The 25,767-nt window shown below is 41.3% G+C and overlaps 1 long non-coding RNA gene across 1 annotated transcript in view; it reads left to right on the forward strand.

Annotated features, from left to right (window-relative positions):
- Positions 1-5,768: 5,768 nt before the first annotated feature.
- Positions 5,769-25,767, forward strand: part of LOC126956519 (uncharacterized) — a 30,214-nt gene continuing 10,215 nt past the window's right edge. Inside the window, exons 1-2 of the long non-coding RNA XR_007726405.1 lie at positions 5,769-5,915; positions 23,721-23,907. This is a non-coding gene — a long non-coding RNA (uncharacterized LOC126956519). The remainder of the gene's footprint in view (positions 5,916-23,720; positions 23,908-25,767) is intronic.

The following is a 25,767-nucleotide window of genomic DNA, read 5'->3' on the forward strand; positions in this document are numbered from 1 at the left end:
GGATCTCAAGACCCAGAAAGAAATGCAGCCAGCCAACACCTTGATAGCACCCTTGTGAGACTCTGAGCAGAGGACCCAGCTAGGCCATCTTCAGACTCCTGCCCTCCAGAGATTGTGAGATAATAAATGTGTGTTGTTTTAATTTGCTAAGCCTGTGGTCATTTGTTATGCAGAAAAAAATAAACAAACAAACCGGTACAATGAGTTATAGTCTTCATGATGTAAGCATTGTGGCAGGAAATAAATAAACTCCCAGGAAGCAGAGCATGCTGGAAATGAGAATGATTAAATGGTTTCTCTGGAAGCAGAAACCAGATAGTGGAGGTCAGGGGAAGGAGGAACCAGATAGTGGAGGTCAGACTGAAGGAGTCTGTGGGAAGTGAAACTTTGCCTGAGAGCTATAGATATACAAACCTGTCTTACAACTGTAAATCTGATAAAGAGATTCCAACACCCTGCATGTGACCAAACAAGGGGTGAGAAGGGCCAGAGAAAATCAACTTTTCACAAACTTACCAAGAAATATCCAGAAACAATAGGAAAAGAAACTTACAAAATCCTAATGTGAGACTAAAGAGAAGCCTTCCTATTGAAAATATTAAGTTCTTTTTCTATAGATTAATCTATAATTTAATGCCATCCCAATAAAAATCTTAATGGCATTTTATTTGGAATTTGACCAAATAATTCTAAATTATTCAGAAGAATAATCCCTTAAGAATAGCTAATATATTTTTGAAAAGAATAATAATGAGGGTGTCTTTTTGCCTTATCGTAAAATTAAACCCGTCTTAAATTCATGATGATTATAATGTATATAGTATCAGCTCAGGAATAGGAAGGCGGGCTAATGGAACTCAACAATATAAGCCAGAACATACCCAAGGCTATGTACGTACACTTGTGTATTTGTGTTGTTTTGGTATACAATAAGAATATTATTTCTAATCAGTTAAAAAAAAAGACTGGATAAATCTATAAATGGTGTTGGGAAGAATGATCAACCAATTGGTACAAACCATTTATATCACTACCTCATACATGACACACACACACACACACATTCAATCAATTAATAATTATGTTAAATTAAGTTTAGCTCAAAGCTGTCTCCTTACCTATGAGACTTTTGGCCTAAAGTTTCCTCCATACGTAGTGAACTGAAACCCAGCTGGATGTGTAAACAGACTGCAACCTACTCTTGTACAAATCACCAAGCTTTAGCCAACGAAAGGCAGCTAATAGTTCATACCAGGTTCAAATAAGGCAAACACAGAGCTGTAACCAATCAGGCTGTTTCTGGCATCACTTTTTAATTCTGTCTGTAAATTCTCTTTGATCACATGCAGTGCTGGAGTGTCTCTGAGTCTATTCTGGTGGTGGGGGAGGTGCCTATTTGCAAACCGTTCTTTGCTCAATTAAACTCTGTTAAATTTAATTTGTCTATAATTTTCCTTTTAACAATTATAAAAGATAAAAATGTATAGGTTAAATAAAATATGAATGAATAATTTTGATGTTTTTGGGGGTAGAAAAATCATTTCCAAGCAAGATACCAAAGCCAAGAATCATTAAAGAAAACATGACTGTTATAGTTGATCTCACAAACAATGAGAACTTCTATGTGTCATAAAATTTCACAAAAATCTTGAAAGGCAAACAAATAGAGGGGAAAAAATGTGACATAAATGCCAGGTGTTGTTAAGCTTTGAGCTTTTACTAATCAGTTAGAAAAAAAATAACCAATTGAAAAAATGAGCCAAAGCTAAAAAGAGGCAACCACAAAATACAGCAGTTTGCTTAGCTCTGCATACTTTTCTTTTCCCCCAGAAATTGTGATTTCTCGGGCTTCCAGGAACAGCACTGTTGGGGCACTGCACTGCTCCCCAGACTCACTGTATTTTTCAGGAGCTGTCCAGTACCAATCATCTTTCTGTCAAGGCTGGTTTTCCTACACATTACCCAGGAATTTCCAGTAAATGACTAGACCGTCCTTCTATTAAATGATATCGCTAAATGGAGATTTTATACCCCTCCACAATTTCACCCTAAAGAATGGATCAATTACTAAAGCCTATTTTATTAAAATAATTATATTTCAAAGTAGGTATGGCTTTATCTTTTTATGATTATGAAAGCAATTCACACTTCTTGTAAAAATATTCCTGTTTTTCAGAAAGATATAAAGAAAACAGCAAAAATACCCTTCTCTTGTTGTCCAAAGATAACTTCTATTTTTTTGTGTGTGCACACATTAATGCACATACATTCATGTGAGCATGTGTTTACTTATATTTTTATAAAAATGAGATCATACTTTCTTCCCAGTTCAACCTTATATCATATCTTCCCTCGTCAGTAAATGTAGATGTACCTCATCATTTTAAATGAATGCTTATTATTTTTCAAAATGAATATGCTGTAATTAATTTAACCAGTCTCCTACTGATAAAATTTAGGTGTTTTTTTTTTTCTTAACCATTATCAAGAGCTCTGTAATTGACTCTTTATGCATATTTTTGGCCATGTGTTTGGCTATTTCCTAAGAATAAGTTCCTAGGACAGAGATGATTAGTCAGTTGTCCTAAGGGAAGAAAGAGCCAGACAAGATGATTTGATGCAATGGTAAACTATGATATTTGAGGAAGAGAAGAGATACTGAGTTGATCACAGTCACTATCACTTGAATCTGTGCCCAGCCCAGCCCTGTGGCCACATGTTTGGGTCCTACGGAGAGGAGGTGCTAGCTGCACTGTTTTCAGACCCTTGAGACAGTGAGTGCATGAAGGAGAGAGGGTTGCTCCTCCAGCTCTGATCCAAGCCATTATGTAGCACTGGGTCAAGCCAGAGCAGGGGCAACCCCAGTGGGATGGGGATTGTTTGTATGCACTTTTCTGGACTTCTTGGGGACTCCCAGAAACACAAAGCAGAGGCTGGTAGAGACATGTGCCAGGGAAGTTTGAGTCATTACTTTTGCATGATTCTATCTACATGCAGCAGCAGGGAAGGCCTGGAGAAATTCAGTTTATACTATGGTTACTTGTGGGTATAAACCAACTCTGTGTGCTTAATGCTATGAGAATACTGAATGTACACTCTATTTTTAAGCACGTACACAAGGCTTATCCTTTCTGTCATTTTACAGTCTTAGTACCTTGGGGCTTGTTTTGTCTCACCTGTTGTGTACTCATAGCCAAAGTCAGGCCTCTTGGATTCTCTTGACAGCCATTTGCCAACTCAGCCATATGTCACTTAAGTTCTTTCACCTCTTTGTTTAAAATTGGGCATGCAATAGGTTCTCTCAAATGAAGCCTTTCAGTAATTTATAACCATATAGAGATTATGGTTTTGTCTTTATTCCCACTTCCTAGCACAGTGCCTTCCCACAGTTCAAGGGAATCGGGTATTGAACAATGAAGAGCAACCAAAAATCCAAAGTAGGGGAGTGTGGCAGACACTGTCTATTGTCATCCAACACTCATTCCCCTTCCTGCCCACTCTCCTTTCTCACTAAAAAAAAGTCTAATTTATTCAGGAGCTGGGTATAGGCTCATTACTTTCAGCCTTCTTTCCAGGCCCCCAATATAAAGCATGATTAGTTAAAACCAGTAACCATCATCTCACTTTGCTTGGCCTTTCGTTGGGTGAAGGATGAGGGTGTGATCCTGTTTTGGCTGCCAGTGAGATGTAAAGGACAGTCCAGTGAGGTGAGTGTAGTTTCCCAAATGGAAAAAGACAAAATCCCCCAAGAACGCATTTTTCTCCTACACCTTCTACCTCCCTGGAATGGGGAGGTACTATCTAAAACAGCAAGGACCATGACATGGTAGGCATGAGGATTCTAAGATGATGAATCAGTGGAATTGAGAGTACCTGGGTCCCTGAGGGCATAGAGAGCAACTGAACCCCCCAGCAGTTGCTTTTCTCCATACTTGCTGCTCAGTGAGAAAAATGAATTCCTACTTTTTTTTTTTGGTTTGAGATGGAGTCTCCCTCTGTCATCCAGGCTGGAGTGCAGTGGTACAATCTCAGCTCACTGTAACCTCCACCTTCTGGCTTCAAACAATTCTCCTGCCTCAGCCTCTGAAGTTGCTGGGATTACAGGCATGCACCACTATGCCTGGCTAATTTTTCTATTTTTAGTAAAGACAGGGTTTCCCCATGTTGGTCAGGCTGCTCCCCAGCTCCTGACCTCAGGTGATCTGCCAATCTTGGCCTTCCAAAGTGCTGGATAACAGGTGTGAACTACCACACCTGACCACATGAATTCCTATTTTTAAGAGTCACTCTCAGTTGGGTTTTCTGTTACTTGCCACCAAAGCATTCCTAAGTGATATCTAGAATAAATAAAACAAGAGTGATGTGACTATCAAGGAGCATAAACTCTGGAGACAGAGTTGCTGTTTTGAATCTAAGTTATTTTATTTGCTAGTTAATTTTGAGACGTTGGCTGTGTTAGCCTCTCTGTGCCTCAGTTTCTCCATCTGTAAGATAGAGACAATAATAGCACCTACTTAATAGACTGTGCATGATAGTCCAGAATAAATCCCAAAATGTCAGCTTGACTTCTTTTTGCAGCTATCACAATATACAGGTATCAAGTTGGAAAATTACACCTATTTTTAATAAAAGAATGTAATGCATTTTTTAACACATCATTTGAAGTAAACTCGGATTGGGAAATGGTTTGTAAACTTTTTTAGCCCTTCTCATATTTATCGTGGCCAAATGTAAAATTGTTAGTCTCTGGGATGGCCTAGAATAAATATTTATGGTTTTCCACTCACATAAAACAAAAGAGTAGAGCTATTCCACATGTGTCTTAGACTTACTTGGCTCTAAGGAGTGAAACTCCACCTTCATAACTATAACTCCTACCAAGTTTGTATTTCTTTATGTGCCCATCTTTCCTCTATATTATTCCTTTATATTATTCCTTTATATAAAAGGAATAATAATTATATTATTCCTTCCTAAGTTTCTATTTTTTTCTCAGAAAGTTTTGAAATCTGATGGAGTTTGCATTTCTGCCTCTTTCTTCTAGTTGTATCTTTTTAAGAAAACCAACAAACAATGGTTTATGTTAATGAGGTGTCGAGAGAAATACAAAGGAAGCAGACACCAGTCTTTGCTCTTCTACTGTTTATAGTATTGTATATCAGGGTATGAAGTCACCTGGTGTTTTGCTTTTACAGGAGGGTTTATTAAGTATGAGGCATTGGGCATTCATATCATGGTTGGCCCTGAAACTTGGAGGTATTCCTCTGCCACTGCTGAAGAGCAGGTGGTTACTGAAAGAGAACAAGAGGAAGGCCCATTTAAAATCAGGTCTCAAATAAATTTGAATACCTTTGGAATTGTTTGTTTGTCCGGGCTTCTGATTTCAAGTGAGTTGTATATGTTTGTCAGGTAACACTATGGCAATGGGAGCGTTAAATTAAGAGGTAAATAGGACATTCTATCTGTGGGTGCTGCCCTCTTGACTTGGAGGAGACAGGCAGGTCTGATTCTGGCACATTTGGGAATATGGGAGCAAACACATGCCAACTCCTCCAGGCTGCTAATCTTAGCTTGGATGTCGTTTGCCTCAGGCAGCCACAAGGATTTATTAAGCCCCCATGTGGGGCATGGTGTTGGATTAAGAACTCAGATTCTGTTGAGGTTCCAGCTTTGGAATTCAATCTTACACTTTTGCTTGAGGTAACAAAACATTCACAGTAACCTCATTCTTCTGTAATGCTCTGATGATGACTAAAGAAAAAATCGTTCCAGTGAGCCAACATTAGGTATCCCATCCTCTGGCACAAATAATCAGGAAAGAGGTATTTAAATAGAGCAGAACCACATTAGTTTGAAATTCGACGACCTGAAACCAGGCAGTCAGAGATGGAATCAGAGAATGTGAGAATCGGAAGGTAATTTAGTGATCACCTAGACCACCGGTTCCCAAACATTAGCATGCATTGTGATCACCTGGTGGGCTTGTCAAAATAGAGACTGCTGGACCCTATGCCTACAAACTATAATTTGGTAGGTCTTGGGCCTATCTGAGAATTAATAACTTAATTGGGTTGGATCCAAGAATTTGCATTGCTAACCATAGGGCATAGTGATGCCACTGGTTTGGCTACCTCATCTTGAGAGCCTCTGAATTAGAGGACTCCTGTACTTTACCAGTAAGGAAGCTGGAATGGAAAAGTTGATGAACTGTTCAAGGTAACAGTGCAGAAAATGAAAGGGCCAAGGCTAAATCTAGTTCTTTTGAGTTCAGGTTCATTGTTCTTATTTCTGTTCCACCATTCGTGACATAAATTTACTATGTCTACAATAACATATATTTTCTTAGGAATAATAGGAAACTCCCAAAATCTTTGCACTCCCACTTGGTATCAATTGACTTTGGGAAGTCATGTAACCACTCTACTGTTTCAGTTTCTGTAAAGTGGGAAAAATAATAATAATTGTAATAATAGGATGACAATCCTGTCTGATATGATGGTTGTGAGGATTAACATACAATATTATAGCTATATAGGTATATATGTCAAATATTTATAAAGTTCCTAGAATAGTGCTTTGCAAACTGCTATTATTGTTACTAAATATTAACTATTTCTAATTATTTTGAAAATATTTTATATTACCAAGATTTCACTCTATCTGGTCAAACTGGTTGATACAAGAATAGTAAAGGTGTCTAAGAGAAAAAAAGTCAGAATATGGCTAATCCCAAAACAGATGATTTAAAATAATTGGATATTAGAGTGAGCGTGATATTCTAAATTATCTCCTCCAGCCTCTCTTCCTATGTAGGAAACAGAGAAGTCACAGAGAAATTAAGCAATGTGTCTAAGCTTTTATAGCTAATTAGCCATACTGCAGTTCTAGAACTCAGTTTAATCCTATGCTAGTCAATATTTTTGAATGTAGCATTATAATATTGTCTTAGTCCACTTTCTTTTGCTCATAAGAGAATACTTGAGACTGGATAATTTATAAGAAACACAATTAATTTTTTATAGTTCCGAAGGTGGGGAAGTCCAAGGTTGAAGGGTCATATCTTATGACAGCCTTCTTGCTGAGACCCTGCAGAGTTCCAAGGTGGCATAGGGCATCACATGGTGAAGGAGCTGAGCACGCTGGCTCATGTCTCTCTTTCTCTTTTTATAAAACCACCAGTCCCACTCCTGTAATAACCCATTATTCCATTAACCTGAAAATCCATTAATCCACGAATGGCTCTACCCTCATGGTCCGATCACCTTTTAAAGGCGTCACCTCTCAATACTGCCACATTCGGGATTAAGTTTTCAACATGAATTTTAGAGGGGACCTTTAAACCATAATGAATATCTTCTTACAGTTTTGTCTCTATTTCCTAGTGCTATGAATTCAGCTGAACTGTAGAGTTGACAACATACCACTGCTTCAGTATCTTGTCCTGTTTGTTCTGAATGCTTTTTCCTCAATGCTTTATTGTTGTTGCTGTTGTTGTTGTTCCTGCATAGGGCAAAATGAGATGCCTTTATTTCTATTAAGTTTCAAAAATACTCAGAAGGATATGTGAAGCTATTTCCTACCTGCATGTTATTCTCCTGTGTTTCCCCTGAAGCCTTCCATGTCTTGAGATGAGTCAATGCCTTGGAAAGCAAATTATTATTCAGTTTAAAAATCAAGACTCATTTAAAGTATCTAAATTCCAATTTGGACAGCAAAAGGTTAATAGTGCATAGAAAAAAATTCCAGCAGCCCACAAATCTAAGCATAATTATGTATGAACATGAGGCTTTTATTGCTGTCAAAATTAATCACTTTTCAACTTCCAGCTGTTAAAACCCTTCTGGCAGTTCTCCAAGCAATTCCCCTACAGTTACTTTTCCTTCAATTAATTTCTGGTGCAGTTCACAGGCTCCTGTTACATAAGAAGCAACTGAAAAGTTGACTTCTCAGGCTTTCTTTCTCTTTCCTTCCTTTCTTCCTTTGCTTAAAACTAGAAAACGACAGAATATGAAGCTTACTACTTTTACTCTTTCAGCTTGACTCTTAAAATCTAGAAACGAGCAGTGTGGAATTAAAGTATTAATGTTTATTATAAAGCACTTTATGTGTGTGAAGTGATTTGTAATAATTTTTATTAGCCATTTCTTTCCACTGTCCTCTGAGGTACATGAATGTTGTCATGTTTGCACTCTACAGCCCCACCCACTTTTCTCCCCCAGAAACTTTGCAGGAAATGGAATTTACAAATCTTCAGCGCTGGGTTTAACCCCAATGGTATGCACCATTTATTTCTGGGATGGTGGTTACCTTCGCCACTCCCGTAGGCATACAGGTTTGTTGTGGTGGGAATTGTCTCAGAAGGAGAAGCCATGAGGTGCCTGAAGTTGCCCAGTCGCCTAAAAGCTCTCATGGTGGACTGCACCCCCAATCCCTATTCTAGAAGCAGCTGCCAAGAGACTGGTTGAGTTCTGAAGGGCAGAGGCCTATGGCAAACTATGCCATTGTGTTGGATAAATGATCACAGTGTATGATTGTATGAAAGTCTGCATCTTTGCATTTGCTTGGCACAGACCGAGTTTTTGCACATGGGTACTGGGTCAGATGTGCTGTCTTTCCAGTCTTCCTGGGATTCCAGAAGAATAGTCCTTGCATCTTTTCTCACTGCTGTAGAGATCGGAATGAAGGCTGAAGCTGTGCTTCCTAGGGACGGGGAGTTCTAATTCCTCTCACCTTGCCTGTGATATCAGGGCATGTGCTCTTCCACATCTGAGTGAGTTAAGCCAGTTTCATTTCCCTGGTTTGTCTCTCCCAGATCCCTCCAAAGTTGCCTGCCCTCTTCACATCTGGGGTGGAGGGCGCCTTCCCTGGGCACCCTCCTCCTCATCCACCCTGCTTCATGCTCTTCCATAATTGCACGTTAAAGTGCTGTAATGAACAGATGCTTCTAGTGTGTAGTCTCTTTGTAATTTCTGCTATCATCCTCCATTTTCATGCAAAATTAACATATTTCCAGATGCTGATTCCTGAGCCTTTCTACCCGATAGTGGCAGTGCATGAGGTCTGAAACTGGGCAAGGGGCAGAGGTAAAAGAGTAAAGAGTAAAGAGGTCTTGCCTATTAAAAATAATGTAAGAATGCAGCAAATACCTTGTAGTGCCTGTTTGTTTTATCATGAATATGCAGTTCTGTGCTACCCTATATTTATGTGGTTGGGAGGAGAGACTGCAGATGCAGAGGAAATCTTCATTCCATTCTTATCATCCAGACTCTAAAGTGGCTTGTCATTGAAAATCTGGGCTTTGAAAATTCAAGGCTGTCATAATTTAGGCTATGGAGCAAGATTTCTTGCCCAAACAGGAGTCTTGCTGGTCAGTGGGTCGGGGAGTGATTTGCGTGAATTTATCTCAGCACAAGGCCCCTGAGGCTGGTTTCTAGACTGCCTTGGTTAAAAATAGCCTGCTGATGAAATCGCATCCTAGCTCAAATCTAGCCCAAGGACATGGCTCAAGGCCCCAGCACCTTACTGGAATATGGAGCAGAGAAAGATTCACCAAGAAGTCATCAGGTTGTCCCTTTACTACAGTTTGCACTGCAGTGAAAAATCTGTGTCAACCTCTCCCTCCTCCTTTGAAAATTAGCTGGTTAGCTTCTCCTAGGACTGCATTGATTGACTCCAGTCAGGGTAATTTGGACAAAAATTACTGAGCCCCGAATTGATGGCCTAGAGTGAACTGAGTCAGGATTAAAACTTTCTCTGAGTCTGAAGACCACAGGCTAAGACTCTTCCTTTAGGAAGCTGCCAAGACATCTAAGGGACAGGCTGGAGATCATGTTGAGAGCACCAAGGCCAGGAAGGACTGCTGATGAAGTTTTGTCCTTCTGTTCAGTATTTAATGTACTTCCTATTTGTAAGACATTCCTTAAAAATTGCCACAGGCCCAGTTTTTGTTAATTGACTTACATAACGTGCGTGAATATTATTTTTCACTTAAAACACCTTTTTGTACATTATGTGCTTGTTTCCTTAATTGGATACTTTGTGGGTGGTTTGGCTAGATTTGGTGTTCCCTAGACCTGTAGATTCTATCATTCAAACTCCAAACATCTCACCAAACTCTATCAAGTGTAAATTAAAAACAAATATGTATGCAGTCAACAAGTTGGGGAGAAGAAGTTCTGTTTGGCGTTAGAGTCACTTTGCAGTTGGCAAAATACAGTTACAGTAATTTACATTGCTGTTATTCCATCTGCTTTCTGGCTTAAAATGTCCTAGATTGCCTCAAACTCTGTATATGCAATATTTTCCATTTATAAAATTTTCCTGCATAATCCATTTTATTTTTCAGAGAACTTTTGAAAAACAACATTGGTTAGTTTCACATTTCTAGAGCCAAGTTTTATGTGATATGATTTTTAATCTTATAAATGGATGATAAAGCCTGAAGAGATAATCCAGGGAAACTTCTAGAAAGTAAATGTTTGTCCCATGGACTCAGTGCAAATTCTGCCAACAAATGAATAGTTCACAGCAGCTGGACTTTGTAGAGGCAGAGCCCACGTAGTCTCAAGTAAATTCCTTCTGAGGCCTGCAGCTTTCTACTCCCACCCCCTGGTTATGCTTAAATACTTTCTGCCTCCATGTCTCTTTGGAACTTTGAATTTTTTTTTTGGAGCCATGGAGGCATGAGTGTTTATAAATTATCTTCTTCACTACTCAATTATGAAAGGACGGGTAGAAATGAGTGCACATGGTAAAGATTATAGGAAAACACATAAGTTTCAAAGTCTCTATGATTCTGGGACAGGGGAATGGAGGTGAGGGGATAGTAGCCGGTCCTGGGATTTGACACTCCTGTCTGTTCATTTGCCAGGAGTTACAGTCACCCACTTCTGTGTACAGTATTAGGGAGGGAAGGTAGGGATGGAAATCATAGAGTAAAGAGGCTCATCAATTCCAGCCACATCGCCTGAGTTTTCAAGTGATAAATAGGATTGTTTGGAAGGCATTGGCAGGCTCTTTTCATGGCATAAGGTACTATTTAGAAGAAAATGATTCAAAGTTCTCTTCTTAGTTGAGAAATATTTGCAAGGATTTTCTGTTTTGCCTCTTTCAACATATAACACTATTAATTAGTTTAGTTTTGTTGTTGTTGTTGTTTGTTTGTTTCCTGAAACAGGGTCTCACTCTGTCACCCAGGCTGGAGTGCAGTGGCACAATCCTGGCTCACTGCAGCCTTGAACTCCCTGTCTCAGGTGATCCTCCCACCTCACCCTCCGGAGTAGCTGGGACTACAGGCATGTGCCACCATGCCCGGCTAATTTTTTTTTTTTTTTTTTTTTTGAGACGGAGTCTCGTTCTGTGGCCCAGGCTGGAGTGCAGTGGCCGGATCTCAGCTCACTGCAAGCTCCGCCTCCCGGGTTTACGCCATTCTCCTGCCTCAGCCTCCCGAGTAGCTGGGACTACAGGCGCCCGCCACCTCCCCCGGCTAGTTTTTTTTTTTTGTATTTTTTAGTAAAGACGGGGTTTCACCGTGTTAGCCAGGATGGTCTCGATCTCCTGACCTCGTGATCCACCCATCTCGGCCTCCCAAAGTGCTGGGATTACAGGCTTGAGCCACCGCGCCTGGCCGCTAATTTTTTTTTGTATGTATTTTTTGTGGAGCCAGGGTTTCACCACGTTGCCCAGGCTGGTCTCAAACTCCCGGGCTCAAGTGATCTGCTGGGCTCGGTCTCCTAAAGTACTAGGATTAGAGGTGTGAGCCACCGCACTGGATCCACTAGTTTAGCTTTTATCCTACAAAACTGTCTTCAGTTGAATTATAACAATGCCTTACGTTTGAATTCTACTGTCTAATTTTCACAGACATTATTTCATTCAATACTCCTGTGATCAAGACTTTTTTTTTTTTTCTTTGATACGGAGTTTCACTCTTGTTGCCCAGGCTGGATTGCAAAGGTGTGTCCTCCTCACGGGTTCAAGAGATTCTCCTGCCTCAGCCTCCCAAGCAGCTGAGATCACAGGCTCCCACCACCGCACCCAGCTAATTTTGTATGTTTAGTAGAGACAGGGTTTTGCCATGTTGGCCAGGCTGGTCTCCAACTCCTGACCTCAGGTGATCCGCCCACCTTGACCTGCCAAAATGCTGGGATTATAGGCGTGAACCAATGCGCCCAGCCCTGTGATCAAGACTTAATTGGAGCCGGAAAGGAAGGTATCATTAATTCACTGCTTTGGGCATTGAAATTAAGAGAAAAGTAACTTGTCCATGGTCACAGGGCAAGTTGGTGGCAAAGTGGGGACTGGAGCCAAAGTCTCCTGGCTCCTAGTACAGTGTTTTCTATTGGAAAAAGCAGTGTTTAGTGATGCGTATTAGCTTCACATTGGCATCCTTCATGAAGATGGTAACATCTCTAGTCCGTCAGGAGGGAGGTACATTGTGCTTTCCTCAGTAGATACTCACATGTAGGTTGTTCTTCAGTTTGTAACTGCCCACAGCACCTGTTATGCCAGGTTATTCTTACCTTGCCTGATGGATTTTCTGAACAACCCATAACCTTTGCTAGAAAGAAGACTGCACATATTCTATTTCTGGAGCCTCACCAGTCTGCCAGCAGTACTCAGGTCCCCAAGGTACCTACCTATTTCAAGTTGCTTGAAGCTGTGCTCCTGGGCACCTGGGAAGTGCGTTGGACCCCTAGAATGTACCTGCCCTGGCTGATACTTAACACAAAAGTTGCCTCGTTACTACTGTCCTTTTCTCCTTATCAGCTCAGTACCCAGGGAGGTGTTCAGGCCTGGACATTGCTCCTCAAATGATAGCTTGGCTTCATTCCAGGAGCTTTCGTTGTTGCCGTCTTATTGGCTGTTATTTGGAAAGCTTAGAGGTGAGGCTGGTTTAACAGGTCAAGGGTCACTGTGAAATATCTCAGTTTTGCTGCCCTGTAAAAACAGAATACATTCTCTGATTTTGACTGTGGTAAGGAGCTTGATGCTGGATTGATGCTAGAACAACTTCAAGGAAGTGCTGGCTTTCCTGAAGGTACAAAGAATTGAAGCTATCACCATTTAGCTTTTAGATAAGCTGCACATTTTGTTCTTCCCTCCTGCTCTATTGCCAGAGTTTAATAAGGATGCCTTAGAATATATACTCTTTCCTTGCAATTTAAATCAATCACCCATTAATTGACACACAAACCTCTCTCGAAAGAGCTCATCGTCTTGGTTTTTGGGAATGTGACCTGGTTCTCTGCTCAGGTATAGGGTCACCTTTGTTCTCTCTGTATTTCCCAAGCTTTAGGTAAAATTTCTAACCAGGCATGGTTTGTCTTCAGCTCTATTTAATTCATGTCAGAGGCTTCTAGTCTCCTTTAGATCTTTTCCTTTCTCCCTCCAAACTTCAATTTGAAAATGAATTCCTAATGCAATAATATTAAGGCTGGGGCCTTTAGGAGGTGATTAGATCATGAAGGCTCTGCCCTCATGAATGGAATTCGTGCCTTTATACAAGCGCTTGAGGGAGTCTATTTGTCCCTTTTCGCCCTTCCATCATGTGAGAACACAGCATTTACTCCTTCTGCCACATGAGTTTGCAGCAAAAAGGCTCTTACCAGACAGTAAATGCTGGTGTTTTTATCTTGGACTCCCCAGCCTCCAGAACTGTAAGAAACAAATTTCTGTTTTTTATAAATTACCAAGTCTAAGGTATCTTGTTGTAGTAGCAGAAATAGACAAAGTCTCATGCATAGACTGATTGCTTTCCAGCTGCTCAAAATTATTTGCTGAGCAGTCCTAACTGGGTTCGTGTTTGATAGCATCTGTGGGTCATTACAAGGTTCTTTCCCTCTCAAAATTCTCCTAACTTCTCTTGGCAGCCCTGCCCTTTCTGTTTGTAATAAACAACTTCTCTTTTTTTAAAAATAGCCATTATGATGATTACTATCAACACTATTATACCAACACCATTACCTCCTACTCTTTGCCAAGCCACGAGAACACACGAAAAGACGAAAAGGCTCTCTGCCCTGGGAGAGTTTCTAATCTGGGTTCAGGAATATCAACACTATTGATCACAAGTCAATTCCTGTCTTACTTCTAGGATAAAATGCTTATGCATTCCAATAGGAAATATAAGAGCATGATGCCTTAGCCCATGGTACTTTTGAAAGGCCAATGAGGAGATGTTCAGAAAACATAGGGACCCTTAAAAAATCATATCACATCAATGGGTGTCCACAAAAGCCTACCTTTAACCTCTTCTCTATCACCTGTTTCCAACTGATGGCCCTGTGATCATCCATAGTGAAACCACACAGGGTGTACTTGGGGGTGGCCTTGTTTGTTGCGGGGGTGATTCCGTGAGTGTTGCTGTAGCTCACCCTAAATTATGTCCATCCTAAAGCACAGTGGAAGAGATGTACATGACTGTCAGACCAGAGCTTCTGCCAAGCAGAGGCAGGATGCAACAAGACACATGAAAGCAGAAATCTTCCTGTTTCTGTAACATTTCCAGCTGGAAAACCAATCAGAGCCACACATTCCAGCTACACTTGGGAAACACTGAAATACCCAAGTAGTAATCACCTAGGTATGCTGCTAACTGGAACTCAAAATAATTCTGGGGTTGCCACTGCCATGTGCCTTGTAGGCTTCCAATTACCTGTGCTCACTTCTCTCTTTTCTCCAAGACCAATTATTGGGGGAATTTGGCATTCCTCCTCCTCTCTGCTTCAGCCATTCAAAGGAAGGTTGTTATACATCAGAATGTCTGACCATTTTAATTAAGCCAGTCAAAGGTAGGTGCTGAAACAGTTTAGCCTCTGAAGCATGGATTAAACACTTAAGGTTGAGGAACATAGAAGTTAGTTACTGTCAAAGAGTTGGAAGAGACCCTAGAGTAGGATGATCATACATTTCAGTTTAACCCGAAAATTCCCTGTCTCAGTGTAATTATTATCACTTCTTTTCTCTCAAAAGTGCTCAGTTGAGACCAAAAATGATATAGCTACTTTGTCTTAAAGATTATCTAGTCTGCCTTTCAGTTTGGTTCAAATTTAATGTAGAAATTGTCTTTCTGTGAATGATGGAGACTTGGGAGATGTAAAAAAATAAAAATATATAAATAAATAACTTTCATTTTATTTAAACCTATTTATTTTTATTAAAACCTTTCTGTTTTCCTTCCAAACACATGGTCATCTGTTTGCTATTAATCACCAGTAATGGGGGACTCATACTTTGCAAGGAATCTCTAATTAGTGAGTTCTTAGTTCTGCATCAAAATCTTCCTTCCTCTGGCTTCACTCTTTGATTCTAGTTCCTTCTTCTGAAACAATCTAGAGTAAATTTCTTCTCTCTTCTACAAAATATTTTCCATTTTGGTGTATTTGTGGTGTCTTTTTCAAGAAAATACTCATGTTTACTTTACTTACTTTTTTGAAATTCAAAGGAAACTGATCCGATTTTGGACTGATACACTTTATTTTTTATTTTTTTGAGACAAGGTCTCACTCTGTCACCCAGGCTGGAGTGCAGTGGTGTGATCACAGCTCACTACAGCCTTGCCCTCCCGGACTTAAGTGATCCTCCTACCTCAGCCTCCTGAGTACCTGGGACTACAGGAGCATGCCACCATGCCCAGTTGATTTTAAATATTTTTAGTTAGCAACTAGCTCTTGCTATATTGCCTGGGCTGGGCAGGTCCTGAACTCCTGAGCTCAAGCAATCCTCCCAAGTCAGCTTCCTAAACTGTTGGGATTACAAACATGAGCCACCTCACACAATGGGACTGATATATCTTAAAGACAAAAGCAAGAATTTTGCTAAGCTCTATTATAGAACTCCTAGGTACGTACATGCCCAATTGTTTGGGGATTGTAGGTAAGATCATGCAGGAGTTACCAACACAGTGACAACGCCAGCATCCTGTAGTGAAAACTTCTTTATGACATTATTTTATGAATGCAGGTGCATGACCTAGATAATATCTCTAAAACTTTACAGGCAGGACATAAGCATAATATGAAGAAACAAGGCTCTCTTTAAAGACTTTTCCAAGCTAATGACAGATGCAAGATTCATCTGTTTTGTTTAAAAAGAAAATGCATTTTATTATTGTAAAAATAATGCAGGATGATTGTTGAAGATTTACAACACCTCAAAAAAAAAAGAAAGAAAGAAAGAAAAGAAAAAGAAAAGACCTACTTGTAATTCTACCATCGGAGATAATATTCCATGCCCAGTTGATTTTTAAATTTTTTTTGATGTATGTCCTTTTATTCTTTTCTCTATGTGGATATACTTGATAAATAATTTAATAAAATGAGAATCATATTGATATAGAGTTTGCTCTACTTTTATATTAATATTAGATAACAATTACCCCACTGCACCATTAAATAAGACTTACAATTTGCTTTTATGATTGCAAAAGACTCAATGACGTGTATTTTGTACTTTTCCAAACATCTGTTGTTAGAGATTGAGGTTATTTTTAACTACTCCAGTAATACTACAGGCTACATCCTCAATCCTTGCCTGCTTCACTGATTACTTCCTTAGGATAGACTCCTAGAAAGAGATTCTGGTTAAAGAATCATATTAGTTTGTTTGGGGTGTCATAACAAAATACTGCAGATTTGGTGGCTTAAACAACAGAAATTTATTTTCTCACAGGTCTTGAGGTTGGAAGTCCCAGATCAAGGTGCCAGCTCTGGTGAGGGCTCTCTTCCTGGTTTGCAGATGGCAGCCTTCTTGCTGTATTCTTACATGGTGGAGGGATAGCTCTGGTGTTTCTTCCTCTTCTTATATGACCACCAGTCCTATCAGTTAATCAGTTATGGACCCACCCTTATGACTTCATTTAACCTTTATCACCTTCTCCCAGACTTTGTCTCCAAATACAGTCACATTGGGGGTTAGGGCTTTAACATGTGAATTTCTGGGGGACACAAGGCTTCAGTCCATAACAAAAATATAAATCTCTTTAATCTCCTTGATCTATAAATATCAAATGTAAGGTTGAACAAATTTAGAGTCCCACCAACAAAGGAGTGGGATTTCAGTACACTTTTCTCAATGTAGAGCATCATGATTAAAGAAAAAAAAACCATAGCTAATTTGTTATTGAAAGAGTTGTAACTCATTGCTTTAATTTAGATTTCTTTGATTCCTAATGAGGTGAACATTTTTCATATGCTTATATGCTATTCATAGTTTTATTTCATGAATGAACTCATCACGTTTTCAGTACTTTTATTTTTTTCTATTTACTAATTTGTATGAGCTATTATAGAGTAATAATAAATCACAACTGATGTTACTTAGCATTTACTATCTACCCATATTGAAGCCAAGAAAATAACATATAGGCGCTCCTTCAAGTATTCATAAAACTCTCTGCATTATGCTCTAAACCCCCACTTTAAAGACAACAGTCCTGAGACAGAAAAATTAAGTCGATTTCTTAGAGAAGTTTATGTCTACTACATTCAAATCACATCTGTGATCATTGCTCCGGTCCTACTGTGTTTGGGTTCTTTGTCTTGGTAACTTGGTTCTTTGTTCTTGCCTTTGGTAACACCTATTATTTGCAGATTGAATTTCCTTTTTTTGTGCTTTACAAATATCATCTTCCCATTTGCCTTAAAAAATGACACATTTTTTTTTGCCCTCCCTCCCCCTTTTATCTTCTGTCAACTCCATTCTGCATATTACTGGTTAGATTTCCCAAGGTCCGTTTTACTGCCCTCAGTGCTGACTTCATTTCTCATATTGTAATTTCAGCCTCCTTATCTCACTCAGCTTCCTTTTCACCTGGGTTTATTGTCTTTACGTTCCATGGCGTTGTCTTTTCATCTCATCACGTTCTTTCAGTTCAGCTTTTTGGCTTTCTGCTCCTGTTTCAGAGAGGCCATATATTCTTAGATCCTACTGAAAATAATAAAATATTTCATACTATTTTCTCTTTTTTTTGAGAGTAAATCATCTTCAAAGGTGTGTTCATCTTCTTGATCTTCGGGATATTGTTCCCTTTCCCCTGAGGTTTCATACTTTTTTTCATAGGCCCTCTATTTAGTTTGTTGTTTACTAATCCTTAGATTAAACAAGTTCCTTCTGCATTCAGTGTTTGCCAACACACAGATTTTGTGGCTCTGCTGTAGAGAAATGAGATCTCATTCTCTTGCTTGATTATTTGACACTTTGAACTAAGGGAGTTGGTGGAAATTTAGAAGCCCAGCACACACTGTTGTTGGATTTCTTAGAGTCTTTTTTCTTGCTTATGTAGCTTCAATATGAGGGCTACATCCCCTAGGATGCAGAGCATGATTCTAGACTCCGACAGCTTCCTGCTCATTGCTTTCAGTTCACAGATGTGATAGAAAATGTGAGTGGGGTGGGGTTAGTGGGAGAGGACGCGGTAGAGAACAGGTGATTGGTGTTTTATTCTGGCACCTTAGAAATAAACACTTGCACAATAGAACTTACTGTTCAGCACTGACCTGGGCCTTTGAGACAGGGCAGACAGTGGGAAAGGACCAGAAGCCACCTCACTTTCTTTTCCATGTATGGGCTTCCCTACTTCAGGAGAGCACCTGTAGCTTGGCCACTCACTGTTTCTCTGAATCCACCTTCCTCTCTCTTGAAGTTGGTAAAAATGTTTCTCCATATTTTGGCAATTCCATTTCTGTATTTATGCTAATTTTGAATTTAATTATTTAAAACATGTAGTGGGGAATGTACGTATATTTACTGGGAAATTGGGAGAGGTTGAGTCATGGACTGCCAGGCAGGTGTCATTTTAAACTGGAAGTTCTTCGCACTGCTATTTTTTTGCTTGACAGTTTACTCCCAGACACTGAGCTTTGTCTGGATGCGTATTAGTGGCACCATCAGCATCTAATCATTTCTTGACACCTCATTCACCCACTTATCCATTGCCAGGTGTTTTTGCCATTGGTCTTGTGTCTGTGGTCTTCTTTCCATCCTCACCACTTCCGCCGTGGCTCAGGCCTTCACTGTTTGCCATGGCGTCGTGTGCTTGCTGGCTGCCTGGACTGGCAGTCATCAGCCTCACCTCCTTTTCCATGCTTTGTATTACTGTCAAACACACTCTTCTTACTGCCTTGGGACAGTATCATGGGTTCCTAAAACCACTCAGTGGCTCCTCTTTGTGATTCTGATAATTTCCAGGTTGAGATAGACATTCTAGGTACCTCATGACCTGTACCCAACCTACCTTACCAGTCCTAACACCTTTACTCTATTCCTGTACCCTTTGCTCTTACTAAACTGGCTTATCCTCCATTTACAAGCATGTTCTATATTTCTCTGCCACCACCCTTTTACTTATATCATTCCTTCTACTGTGCTGGGATCTGTTTCTCTTTTATTTCTCTTTGCAGCAATCTGACCCATCTTCTAGAACCGCATTAAATGCAATCTTTTCCATGAAGCCTAAATGCAATATCTTTCTCTGAGCTCTGAAACTGGATCATCTATTGAATACATTCTGCTTTGTGTTGTAGTGTGTGTGTGTGTGTGTGTGTGTGTGTACTACCTGCTACCTCCCCTAAGAGATTGTAAGCTTCTTGAAGTCCCCCATCATATTTTGCATTGGTTAAGCTATTCTATTTTGCTAAGCCTTAATTTTCTGATTAAAGTGAGCATAATAGAAGTGCTTAACTTCTAAGTTTGCAGCATTATTAAATGGAATAGAGCATCTAGAGTGCTGAGCAGAGACCTTGGTATACAACAGGTCCTCAACATTTATTGGTGGAACAAGTAAATGAACGAGTCTTCTTGTTTTCTCCTGAATCCTATATTATTGCAAATGCAGAACGTTTTCCTATCCTAAACTTTGCTAAATTTGCAGGGCCCTCAGTACTAGTTGCATTCCATATTTTTCTTGAGCATTGCCAGAAAGTTTAGGGGCAAGAAGGGAATGATCAAATATAACTACCATTAGTGAAAACCACAGGCACTGAACAGCTGGATAATGTGAACAGACAAGTTCAGCTGAACCTCCAGAAATGCATCAATCATAGGATGATGGCAGCTTCTGGGGAGAGTTAAGAGATGCTTGAAAAGGAGCCAGAGTGTGGAAGAAAAAAGATGTTTAGAGTTGGGTTTTCAAAACCGAAGTCTTCATCATGGCCAACAAACTATGGGAAGGTGGCAAATGTGTGTAAAAAGACCTTTTCATTTTCTTGAGTTCTTTAGAAAATTGGAGAGTTTTGTTTTGTTTGGTTTATTTATGTGTTTATTTTTGAGCAGCTTAATAATAGAAATTGCCTCAGGGATGGCGTCTGCCATTGCTTTACAAATGCAATACTGTTCTCCCTCGGGGGATTGTGCTGCAGGCTCCTAGAGTGAATATTGCAAAAGCCACTAATAATACTCCTTCTCAGGTAACATTTTCTGGTATAAAATATCTTGGCTTAATATAGTCTAAATACATTGAAGTGTAATGTGGCCAGCATGATAACTTTCTGAAATGCAATACTATTGTCCTTTCTTCTGTCTTGGTTTCTGTGGTGTCAGAGGCCCAAAATGAATCAAGATGACAAATCCTTAGCTAAGGCAATGTAGAAGCCACCATGGTACTGTACAGGAATTATAGTCTCTTATTTTTCCCGGGAGAGAGAGCATGGGATAATGTAAAGAACACTGGATGAGTGTCAGGATTCAGCTTCAGGAGGCAAAAGCCAATAGACTTGGGCCCAGCACTTAATCACTGTGCGCCTTATCTCTTAATTGGAAGGAATTGGGCTACAGAGGCTTAAGAGTCCTTCTAAATATGAACTTTTCAATTCTGAGGTTTCTTCTGTCTAGAGAGGAGCATATCATGATGGATCGGTCTCTGGAATCAACAGGCTTGGTTTTGAACTAAGCCCTTTTGTAGCTAAGAGATCTTCGACCAGTTGCTTACCCACCCTCCTTTTTCTTCTATAAAAGATGGGGATAGTCATATTACTTGTATCAGTTTGGATATGCAGCCGGTGTTGATTTGTTGATTCAGCTGCTCAACAGGAACCCATGCTCTTTTTGACAAGTTCACCATCTTTAATTTCATCTTCATGTTTGTTGCCTCATCTTATAAGAAGGCATCAGCCTCTCCAGGTATTAAGTCTTCATTCCCAGCAGAAAGCAGGGGGTGGAAGTGGGAGGTGATAGCAGGATTTTTTTTTTTTTTAAGTATATGCATGGGGAAAGGATCTACGTTCTAGGGCTTCTTCTTCCTTTTCTCTGAAAATGAACAACTTTTCCAAAACTCCCACATGACTTCCCATTGTATTTTATTGGCCAGAACAGGACCACAAGACTCCTCGCCTGTGAGGGAAGTTGGAAAAGTCTTTTTCAGCTTCTGTGATAGTGGTTAAGGGAGAAAGGGTTGGAAGTCCTTTGAAGTCAGTCAACAAACAGGTTTGCCAGACTGCCCCAAGTGACGTCAGAATGTCATGAGCTGCGTGTAGTGGTTAATGCTGGTTGAGTGCTTATCTCCCCGGGTCACAGCTTGACCCAGGGCCAGCACTGGATAACTGTTACTTACCCTTCTCTAACAGTCTATTCTTCCCTTTGCACCTGATTCAACCTCAGTGCAGTAATTTTCAACTTTATCATATGAGAATCCAGAATCCTTGATATTCAGCTCTAGAAGCCACTTGAGTTCTTTCTCTTCTAGTAATGCAATAGCTTTCCTGTGCACTGCTCATGATAGCTTTAGTGTCTTGTCCAGGAGTGTGTGTGTCTTAAACTGACAAAAGGAAAGCAGGGTCACAGATCAAGGGAGGCTGAGATTCTCCTGTACAAGGTGTTTTGCCTGAACAAAGCCACAGGCGATTCCTTATGCATGGGGTACCATGCTTTGCACAATGACCCTGTTCTATTCTGACCTTAGCAGTCTGGTCCAGAGGATGGTGCCTGACTCAAAAGGCAGCCAGTGAGAGGCTGCAGTGAGATTTCTGTCCAATAAGAGAGGTCCATAGAGAGTAGTAATTAATGGAACTAATCAGTCTCTCTGTCTTAGTGTCACTAAGTGCCATTCAGATATGCCAGATTCTGGAGATGTGCATAAGCTACGAGGCACATAGAGACAAGTAAGCAGATGGCACAAGAAACAGAAGCTGTGAGAAGGCAGAAGCCATGAGATGGATGAATTTGTTGAAGAGGCCGTAGCATCTGAACAGAGAATGGTTGACCTGCCATTATGGGAGCAACAGCGCATGCTGTTGAAGGACAAGATCAGATCTCGGGAGCTGCTGCTTTGCCTAGAGTGTTGCTATGGACTACCCTGGCACGCCCCAGTTCTCCCCTGGCTGGGCTGCCGTCTTTCTTGCTCCTCCTGGGCCCCTCTGTGAACCCCTTATTCTGAGAGAATGTGCAAAGATCTCCAATCTTGGTAACTATGGAGCCTGATTTACAAAGGAATTCAAATAATTTAGGCACAACTGTGTTGTCCTGTTACTAATTAGAGTAAGAGAAGGTGGCTGGTGTGCAGACTTCTTCCGCCTGGCTGCCCCTCATGGAGCAGCCACCCTCATGGTGGGAGAAACCTACTCAGCAAGGATGAGCTGCGATTCTGTTCTGCGCAGGCCCAGGGCCCACCAGCTGGGCACCAGAGCCCTGGCCCCCCCTTTGCTGGCCAGAGAGTCTCTTCAGAGTGGAATTCAGAGGAGCCTGCCTTGCCACCAGACAATGGCTCCATTTACATAATCCTCCCTAGGCTGTGGCTGGTGTAATTCAGTTATTTGATTGATTTTATATTGTGTGATGCTGGAAGAGGTGAAGAAATAACAGGTTTTTGGCTGTACCCTCTGGCCTGTTCTGATCTGTCTTGTTGGCTTCAAGGATTTCACGAAGCTTTGTGCTGCTGCCAACTGTCTCCCTGGGTGTTGTTCACAGGCAGCATCCTGCTTCCCATGTGCATATCTCCACGGAATCCGTAGGAAGTGGGACCTAACCCTTCAGTTGCCAGCTCGTGGGTGGAGCGTGTGGGCTGCAGAGGTTTGCGTGGAGTCTTCAGTAGCCCCACGTGATGCCGAGTTTCTCCAGTGTTTAGTGCTCAAGCTCCATCCTGTCCCTTTTCCCCCAGGAGAAATGGCTGTGTATTGGTTTGATTGGAATGATCTCGCTATGTCTGGCAGCTCTAACACAAGTTAACACAGCTTTAAAAAACCAGTTTTCTTGATATCTTGGCACAACAGGTTTCCTCGTATGGAATTGTTAAGCCACATTTCAACTTCATTTCCAGGCCTGTGTCTTCCCTTTTTGTTTGTTTGTTTTTTGAGACAGAGTCTTGCTCTATCTCCATGGAGGCTGGAGTGCAGTGGCGCCATCTCGGCTCCCTGCAACCTCCGTCTCCTGGGTTCAAGCGACTCTCCTGCCTCAGCCTCCCGAGTAGCTGGGACTACTGGCATGTGCCATCACGCCCGGCTAATTTTTGTAGTTTTAGTAGAGACGAGGTTTCACCGTGATGGCCAGGATGGTCTTGATTTCCTGATCTCGTGATCCGCCTGCCTCAGCCTCCCAAAGTGTTGGGATTACAGGCGTGAGCCACGGTGCCCGGCCCTGTTTGTTGACCTGAAGGTTCTGCCATTTCTTATGGAGCCTCCATCTCTGGCATTTATTATTGATACATCGTTTCTTTTACTTATTGTATGTTTATTTATTTTTTATCCAAGTGAGACTCACGTTGACACAGTTTGTTTTCTCTTTTCTTTCAGCTTTAACCAATCTTGAGTAAGAACTCCCTGACTTGGAAACACTCAAGTATCCCACACGTGACTGGATGGCCCTCGCCACACTGGGAACGGAATGGGGGCCTCCCATTGGAACTCTGGGTGGAGGCGGAAGCTCCACCAGCTATTGTGCCTCCTACTTCCATTGACAAAATAAGTGTTGCAGACGTGGGTATGTGGGATACGGGGTGTGGGGGCTGGTTAGTGCCTGGCATCTGGAATTAAAACCTAAACACATTTCCCCTTAGAAACAATATTATTTACAAGGGCCAAAAGCCCACTAACCACTGCCCCTCTCCGCAGAGCTGAACACTACAGTGTAAGTTCTATTAGTGATTTTTAACTCTGGCTGTGCATTAAAATCACCTGGATGTGCTTTAAAACCCTGTATGTGTTCCTCCAGCAGAAGTTCTGATTAAACTCATCCAAGCAAGAACCCAGGCATAGGTACTTTTTAAGTCTCCCTTGGCCAGGCGTGGCAGCTCACGCCTGTAATCCCAGCGCTTTGGGAGGCTGAAGCAGGCGGATCGCCTGAGGTCAGGAGTTCGAGACCAGCCTAGGCAACATGGTGAAACCCTGTCTCCACTGAAAATATAAAAATTAGCCGGGCACAGTGGCATACACCTGTAGTCCCAGCTACTTGGGAGGCTGGGGCAGGAGAATTGCTTCAACCTGTGAGGCAGAGATTGCAGTGAGCCATTATCATGCTACTACACTCCAGCCTGGATGACAGAGCGAGACTCTGGAAAACAAACAAAAAAGTTTCCCTGGAAATCCTAATGTGCAGGCAGGGTTGAGAGCCTGGAGATTTTGTATCTGGGTCGGGACTAGGCTGAAGCCAGAGAGGTGCCTAGGTACAAAGCATAAGGAGGTGCTCACACTTGGATCCGTCTAAGTTGGCCCATTTTGCAGGTCGCATTAGGAACTTAGTCAATATGGGAGTCGATGTCTTGGATGGAGATGGGTTTTAGTTTTAAACTTACCTATTGTAAAGAAAGTCTTTAGGGCACAACCTGTTTATAATTTGGTGATTTCTCCCTTCCTTTCTTCCTACTTCTTTTACTGTCGTACTCTTTTAACTCCTCTCACTCCAAACCTCTCTGCCTTGTTTTTACTCTCTCCTCATTTCTAGCACTTTCTTCTCCCCCTGCCTCCTCCTCCTCCTTTTCCTCCATCTTCTTTTCCTTCCATGTTCTCTTTCCTCCGAGGGTGGCTCTTCTCTTTGTCTTTTCTTGTGTACTTTGGCCACTTTTGTTAGCCACATTCCCTTCTCATTATTCCAGGCCCATTCATGTGTCCTGGATCGCTTTTTGTTTTTCTACCTCCCCCAGTCCCTCTAATGCAGCACGCCCACCACTGCCCCACCACTGGCCAAGTAGCTCCAGTCTAGGACAATCCTACCAAGGGTCCTCCCAAACCCACGCTGGCTGCATCAGCCTCCAGCGGCTGTTCATGGACCTTGCTTGGCCCTCAGTGACACCAGATGGATTTTTTAGGTTGGGAGGGAGGGTGAAGGGGTAGTTCAGGAGGAGGAAATAAAAATTGGCGAGGATAGAGAGATTAAACTGTCATTCTTTTTCTCCCCGAAGCTACTTTGAGGAGTAAAGAGAAATGCCTGTAAAAGTTGTAAAACCTTGATTCATGGTAGAATCGGGAGGCAGGTTCCCATCCTGCCACCCATCCCTGGCAGTAAAGCTACCCAGGCTAATCTTTTGACTGTTTCTACCCTCTGGGTTTCCTTGAAAGATAAACAATTCTATCGTCCTTTCCCTCACTCAGCCCCCTCCAGCACTATTGGCAGTTCTGAAGTTAGAAATAAGCTGCTTTGCATCAGAAATGGGCCAGATCTTCAGAGCCCGGCCAGCAGCTCCTTTTTCTTGTGTGGGAAACATCAGAGTAAGGAGAAAAGCCCAGAGCCCAGAAACATCAAGCTGGAACTGTTGAAAGGTTTCCTTCCTGCCAGACTGTCCAGACAGGCGGATAATGCAACATCCTAGGGAATTTGTCCTGGAATGGTCTGAATCTTGTGGGA

This window comes from Macaca thibetana, chromosome 6 (assembly GCF_024542745.1).
Source record: "Macaca thibetana thibetana isolate TM-01 chromosome 6, ASM2454274v1, whole genome shotgun sequence".
In the NCBI taxonomy this organism is placed as follows: Eukaryota; Metazoa; Chordata; class Mammalia; order Primates; family Cercopithecidae; genus Macaca; species Macaca thibetana.